Here is an 8,187-nt window from a genome sequence, read left to right as displayed (position 1 = left end):
TAGAATGTTATAATGGATGTTATAATGTATATTAGAATGTTAAAAAGTATGTTAGAATGTTATAATGGATGTTAGAATGTATATTAGAATGTTAGAATGTATGTTAGAATGTTATAATGGATGTTAGAATGTATATTAGAATGTTAGAATGTATGTTAGAATGTTATTATGGATGTTAGAATGTTATAATTGATGTTAGAATGTATATTAGAATGTTATAATGTATGTTAGAATGTTATTATGGATGTTAGAATGTTATAATGGAAGTTAGAATGTTATAATGGATGTTAAAATATTATAATGGAAATTATAATGTATATTAGAATGTTAAAATGGATGATTGAATGTTATAATTGATGTTAGAATGTATATTAGAATGTTAGAATGTATGTTAGAATGTTATAATGGATGTTAGAATGTATATTACAAAGTTATAATGTATGTTAGAATGTTATAATGGATGTTTGAATGTATTTTAGATTGTTATAATGTATGATAGAATGTTATAATGGATATTAGAATGTATATTAGAATATTATAATGTTTGTTACAATGCTATAATGTATGTTAGAATGTTATAATGGATGTTAAAATGTATACTAGAATGTTATAATGTATGTTAGAATGTATATTAGAATGTTATAATGTATGGTAGAATGTTATAATGGATGTTAGAATGTATATTAGATTGTTATAATGTATGTTAGAATGTTATAATGGATGTTAGAATGTATATTAGAATGTTATAATGTATGTTAGAATGTTATAATGGATGTTAGAATGTATATTAGATTGTTATAATGTATGTTAGAATGTTATAATGGATGTTAAAATGTATATTAGAATGTTATAATGTATGTTAGGATGTTATAATGTATGTTAGAATGTTATAATTGGATGTTAGAATGTATATTAGATTGTTATAATGTATGTTAGAATGTTATAATGGATGTTAGAATGTATATTAGAATGTTATAATGTATGTTAGAATGTTAGAATGGATATTAGAATGTTATATTGGATGTTAGAATGTATATTAGATTGTTATAAGGTATGTTAGAATGTTATATTGGATGTTAGAATGTATATTAGAATGTTATAATGTATGTTAGAATGTTATAAAGGATGTTAGAATGTTATAATGGATGTTAGAATGTATATTATAATGTTAGAAAGTATGTTAGAATGTTATTATGGATGTTAGAATGTTATAATGGATGTTAGAATGTATATTAGAAAGTTATAATGTATGTTAGAATGTTATTTTGGATGTTAAAATGTATTTTAGATTGTTAAAATGTATGTTAGAATGTTATAATAGATGTTAGAATGTATATTAGAATGTTATAATGTATGTTACAATGATATAATGTATGTTAGAATGTTATAATGGATGTTATAATGTATACTAGAATGTTATAATGTATTTTAGATTGTAATAATGTAAGTTCGAATGTTATAATGGATGTTAGAATGTATATTAGAATGTTATAATGTATGTTACAATGTTATAATGTATGTTAGAATGTTATAATGGATGTTAGAATGTATATTAGAATGTTATAATGTATGTTAGAATGTTACAATTGATGATAGAATGTTATAATGGATGTTATAATGAATATTAGAATGTTAGAATGGATGTTAGAATGTTATAATGGATGTTATAATGTATATTAGAATGTTATAATGTATGTTAGAATGCATGTTAGAATGTATATTATAATATTATAATGTATGTTAGAATGTTATAATGGATGTTAGAATGTATATTAGAATGTTATAATGGATGTTAGAATATTATAATGGATGTTAGATTATTATAATGGATGTTATAATGTATATTAGAATGTTAAAACGGATGTTAGAATGTTATAATTGATTTTAGAATGTATATCAGAATGTTAAAAAGTATGTTAGAATGTTATAATGGATGTTAGAATGTATATTAGAATGTCAGAATGTATGTTAGAATGTTATAATGGATGTTAGAATGTTATAATTGATGTTAGAATGTATATTAGAATGTTATAATGTATGTTATAATGTTATAATGGATGTTAGAATGTATATTAGATTGTTATAATGTATGTTAGAATGTTATAATGGATGTTAGAATGTATATTAGAATGTTATAATGTATGTTACAATGTTATAATGGATGTTAGAATGTTATAATGGATGTTAGAATGTATATTAGAATGTTATAATGTATGTTACAATGTTATAATGGATGTTAGAATGTTATAATGGATGTTAGAATGTATATTAGAATGTTGTAATGTATGTTAGAATGTTATAATGGATGTTAAAATGTTATAATGGATGTTATAATGAATATTAGAATGTTATAATGGATGTTAGAATGTTATAATGGATGTTATAATGTATATTAGAATGTTATAATGTATGTTAGAATGCATGTTAGAATGTATATTAGAATATTATAATGTATGTTAAAATGTTATAATGGATGTTAGAATGTATATTAGAATATTATAATGGATGTTAGAATATTATAATGGATGTTAGATTATTATAATGGATGTTATAATGTATATTAGAATGTTAAAATGGATGTTAGAATGTTATAATTGATTTTAGAATGTATATCAGAATGTTAAAAAGTATGTTAGAATGTTATAATGGATGTTAGAATGTATATTAGAATGTTAGAATGTATGTTAGAATGTTATAATGGATGTTAGAATGTATATTAGAATGTTATAATGGATGTTAGGATGTTATAATGTATGTTAGAATGTTATAATGGATGTTAGAATGTATATTAGATTGTTATAATGTATGTTAGAATGTTATAATGGATGTTAGAATGTATATTAGAATGTTATAATGTATGTTACAATGTTATAATGGATGTTAGAATGTTATAATGGACGTTAGAATGTATATTAGAATGTTATAATGTATGTTAGAATGTTATAATGGATGTTAAAATGTTATTATGGATGTTAGAATGTATATTAGAATGTTGTAATGTATGTTAGAATGTTATAATGGATGTTAGAATGTTATAATGGATGTTATAATGAATATTAGAATGTTATAATGGATGTTAGAATGTTATAATGGATGTTAGAATGTATATTAGAATGTTATAATGTATGTTAGAATGCATGTTAGAATGTATATTAGAAAATTATAGTGTATGTTAGAATGTTATAATGGATGTTAGAATGTATATTAGAATGTTATAATGGATGTTAGAATGTTATAATTGATTTGAGAATGTATATCAGAATGTTAAAAAGTATGTTAGAATGTTATAATGGATGTTAGAATGTATATTAGAATGTTAGAATGTATGTTAGAATGTTATAATGGATGTTAGAATGTATATTAGAATGTTAGAATGTATGTTAGAATGTTATTATGGATGTTAGAATGTTATATTTGATGTTAGAATGTATATTAGAATGTTATAATGTATGTTAGAATGTTATACTTGATGTTAGAATGTATATTAGATTGTTATAATGTATGTTAGAATGTTATAATGGATGTTAAAATGTATATTAGAATGTTATAATGTATGTTAGGATGTTATAATGTATGTTAGAATGTTATAATGGATGTTAGAATGTATATTAGATTGTTATAATGTATGTTAGAATGTTATAATGGAAGTTAGAATGTATATTAGAATGTTATAATGTATGTTACAATGTTATAATGGATGTTAGAATGTTTTAATGGATGTTAGAATGTATATTAGAATGTTATAATGTATGTTAGAATGTTATAATGGATGTTAGAATGTTATAATGGATGTTAGAATGTATATTAGAATGTTTTAATGTATATTAGAATGTTATAATGGATGTTAGAATGTTATAATGGATGTTATAATGAATATTAGAATGTTATAATGTATGTTAGAATGCATGATAGAATGTATATTAGAATGTTTTAGTGTATTTTAGAATGTTATAATGGATGTTAGAAAGTTTTTTAGAATATTATAATGGATGTTAGAATGTTATAATGGATGTTAGTACATTATAATGGATGTTATAATATATATTAGAATGTTATAATGTATGTTAGAATGTTATAATGGATGTTAGAATGTATATTAGATTGTTATAATGTATGTTAGAATGTTATAATGGATGTTAGAATGTTATTAGAATGTTATAATGTATGTTACAATGTTATAATGGATGTTAGAATGTATATTAGAATGTTATAATGTATGTTAGAATGTTATAATGGATGTTATAATGGATGTTAGAATGTATATTAGAATGTTGTAATGTATGTTAGAATGTTATAATGGATGTTAGAATGTTATAATGGATGTTATAATGAATATTAGAATGTTATAATGGATGTTAGAATGTTATAATGGATGTTAGAATGTATATTAGAATGTTATATTGTATGTTAGAATGCATGTTAGAATGTATATTAGAAAATTATAGTGTATGTTAGAATGTTATAATGGATGTTAGAATGTATATTAGAATGTTATAATGGATGTTAGAATGTTATAATTGATTTTAGAATGTATATCTGAATGTTAAAAAGTATATTAGAATGTTATAATGGATGTTAGAATGTATATTAGAATGTTAGAATGTATGTTAGAATGTTATAATGGATGTTAGAATGTATATTAGAATGTTAGAATGTATGTTAGAATGTTAATATGGATGTTAGAATGTTATATTTGATGTTAGAATGTATATTAGAATGTTATAATGTATGTTAGAATGTTATACTTGATGTTAGAATGTATATTAGATTGTTATAATGTATGTTAGAATGTTATAATGGATGTTAAAATGTATATTAGAATGTTATAATGTATGTTAGGATGTTATAATGTATGTTAGAATGTTATAATGGATGTTAGAATGTATATTAGATTGTTATAATGTATGTTAGAATGTTATAATGGAAGTTAGAATGTATATTAGAATGTTATAATGTATGTTACAATGTTATAATGGATGTTAGAATGTTTTAATGGATGTTAGAATGTATATTAGAATGTTATAATGTATGTTAGAATGTTATAATGGATGTTAGAATGTTATAATGGATGTTAGAATGTATATTAGAATGTTTTAATGTATATTAGAATGTTATAATGGATGTTAGAATGTTATAATGGATGTTATAATGAATATTAGAATGTTATAATGTATGTTAGAATGCATGATAGAATGTATATTAGAATGTTTTAGTGTATTTTAGAATGTTATAATGGATGTTAGAAAGTATTTTAGAATATTATAATGGATGTTAGAATGTTATAATGGATGTTAGTACATTATAATGGATGTTATAATATATATTAGAATGTTATAATGTATGTTAGAATGTTATAATGGATGTTAGAATGTATATTAGATTGTTATAATGTATGTTAGAATGTTATAATGGATGTTAGAATGTTATTAGAATGTTATAATGTATGTTACAATGTTATAATGGATGTTAGAATGTATATTAGAATGTTATAATGTATGTTAGAATGTTATAATGGATGTTATAATGTTATAATGGATGTTAGAATGTATATTAGAATGTTGTAATGTATGTTAGAATGTTATAATGGATGGTAGAATGTTATAATGGATGTTAGAATGAATATTAGAATGTTAGAATGGATGTTAGAATGTTATAATGTATGTTATAATGTATATTAGAATGTTAAAAAGTATGTTAGAATGTAATAATGGATGTTAGAATGTTAAAATGGATGTTATAATGAATATTAGAATGTTAGAATGGATGTTAGAATGTTATAATGGATGTTATAATGTATATTATAATGTTATAATGTATGTTAGAATGCATGTTAGAATGTATATTAGAAAATTATAGTGTATGTTAGAATGTTATAATGGATGTTAGAATGTATATTAGAATGTTAGAATGGATGTTAGAATGTTATAATTGATTTTAGGATGTATATCAGAATGTTAAAAAGTATGTTAGAATGTTATAATGGATGTTAGAATGTATATTAGAATGTTAGAATGTATGTTAGAATGTTATAATGGATGTTAGAATGTATATTAGAATGTTAGAATGTATGTTAGAATGTTATTATGGATGTTAGAATGTTATAATTGATGTTAGAATGTATATTAGAATGTTATAATGTATGTTAGAATGTTATAATTGATGTTAGAATGTATATTAGATTGTTATAATGTATGTTAGAATGTTATAATGGATGTTAAAATGTATATTAGAATGTTATAATGGATGTTAGGATGTTATAATGTATGTTAGAATGTTATAATGGATGTTAGAATGTATATTAGATTGTTATAATGTATGTTAGAATGTTATAATGGATGTTAGAATGTATATTAGAATGTTATAATGTATGTTACAATGTTATAATGGATGTTAGAATGTTTTAATGGATGTTAGAATGTATATTAGAATGTTATAATGTATGTTAGAATGTTATAATGGATGTTAGAATGTTATAATGGATGTTAGAATGTATATTAGAATGTTTTAATGTATATTAGAATGTTATAATGTATGTTAGAATGTTATAATGGATGTTAGAATGTTATAATGGATGTTAGAATGTATATTAGATTGTTATAATGTATGTTAGAATGTTATAATGGATGTTAGAATGTATATTAGAATGTTATAATGTATGTTACAATGTTATAATGGATGTTAGAATGTTATAATGGATGTTAGAATGTATATTAGAATGTTATAATGTATGTTACAATGTTATAATGGATGTTAGAATGTTATAATGGATGTTAGAATGTATATTAGAATGTTGTAATGTATGTTAGAATATTATAATGGATGTTAGAATGTTATAATGGATGTTATAATGAATATTAGAATGTTATAATGTATGTTAGAATGCATGATAGAATGTATATTAGAATGTTTTAGTGTATTTTAGAATGTTATAATGGATGTTAGAATGTATATTAGAATATTATAATGGATGTTAGAATGTTATAATGGATGATAGTACATTATATTGGATGTTATAATATATATTAGAATGTTATAATGTATGTTAGAATGTTATAATGGATGTTAGAATGTATATTAGATTGTTATAATGTATGTTAGAATGTTATAATGGATGTTAGAATGTAATTAGAATGTTATAATGTATGTTACAATGTTATAATGGATGTTAGAATGTATATTAGAATGTTATAATGGATGTTAGAATGTTATAATGGATGTTAGAATGTATATTAGAATGTTGTAATGTATGTTAGAATGTTATAATGGATGGTAGAATGTTATAATGGATGTTAGAATGAATATTAGAATGTTAGAATGATGTTAGAATGTTATAATGGATGTTATAATGTATATTAGAATGTTAAAAAGTATGTTAGAATTTTATAATGGATGTTAGAATGTATATTAGAATGTTAGAATGTATGTTAGAATGTTATAATGGATGTTAGAATGTATATTAGAATGTTAGAATGTATGTTAGAATGTTATTATGGATGTTAGAATGTTATAATTGATGTTAGAATGTATATTAGAATGTTATAATGTATGTTAGAATGTTATTATGGATGTTAGAATGTTATAATGGAAGTTAGAATGTTATAATGGATGTTAAAATATTATAATGGAAATTATAATGTATATTAGAATGTTAAAATGGATGATTGAATGTTATAATTGATGTTAGAATGTATATTAGAATGTTAGAATGTATGTTAGAATGTTATAATGGATGTTAGAATGTATATTACAAAGTTATAATGTATGTTAGAATGTTATAATGGATGTTTGAATGTATTTTAGATTGTTATAATGTATGATAGAATGTTATAATTGATATTAGAATGTATATTAGAATATTATAATGTTTGTTACAATGCTATAATGTATGTTAGAATGTTATAATGGATGTTAAAATGTATACTAGAATGTTATAATGTATGTTAGAATGTATATTAGAATGTTATAATGTATGGTAGAATGTTATAATGGATGTTAGAATGTATATTAGATTGTTATAATGTATGTTAGAATGTTATAATGGATGTTAGAATGTATATTAGAATGTTATAATGTATGTTAGAATGTTATAATGGATGTTAGAATGTATATTAGATTGTTATAATGTATGTTAGAATGTTATAATGGATGTTAAAATGTATATTAGAATGTTATAATGTATGTTAGGAT

The sequence above is a fragment of the Taudactylus pleione genome, unplaced genomic scaffold (genome assembly GCF_031769625.1).
Source record: "Taudactylus pleione unplaced genomic scaffold, aTauple2 ptg000946l, whole genome shotgun sequence".
NCBI lineage: Eukaryota > Metazoa > Chordata > Amphibia > Anura > Myobatrachidae > Taudactylus > Taudactylus pleione.
This window is presented reverse-complemented; position numbering follows the sequence as displayed.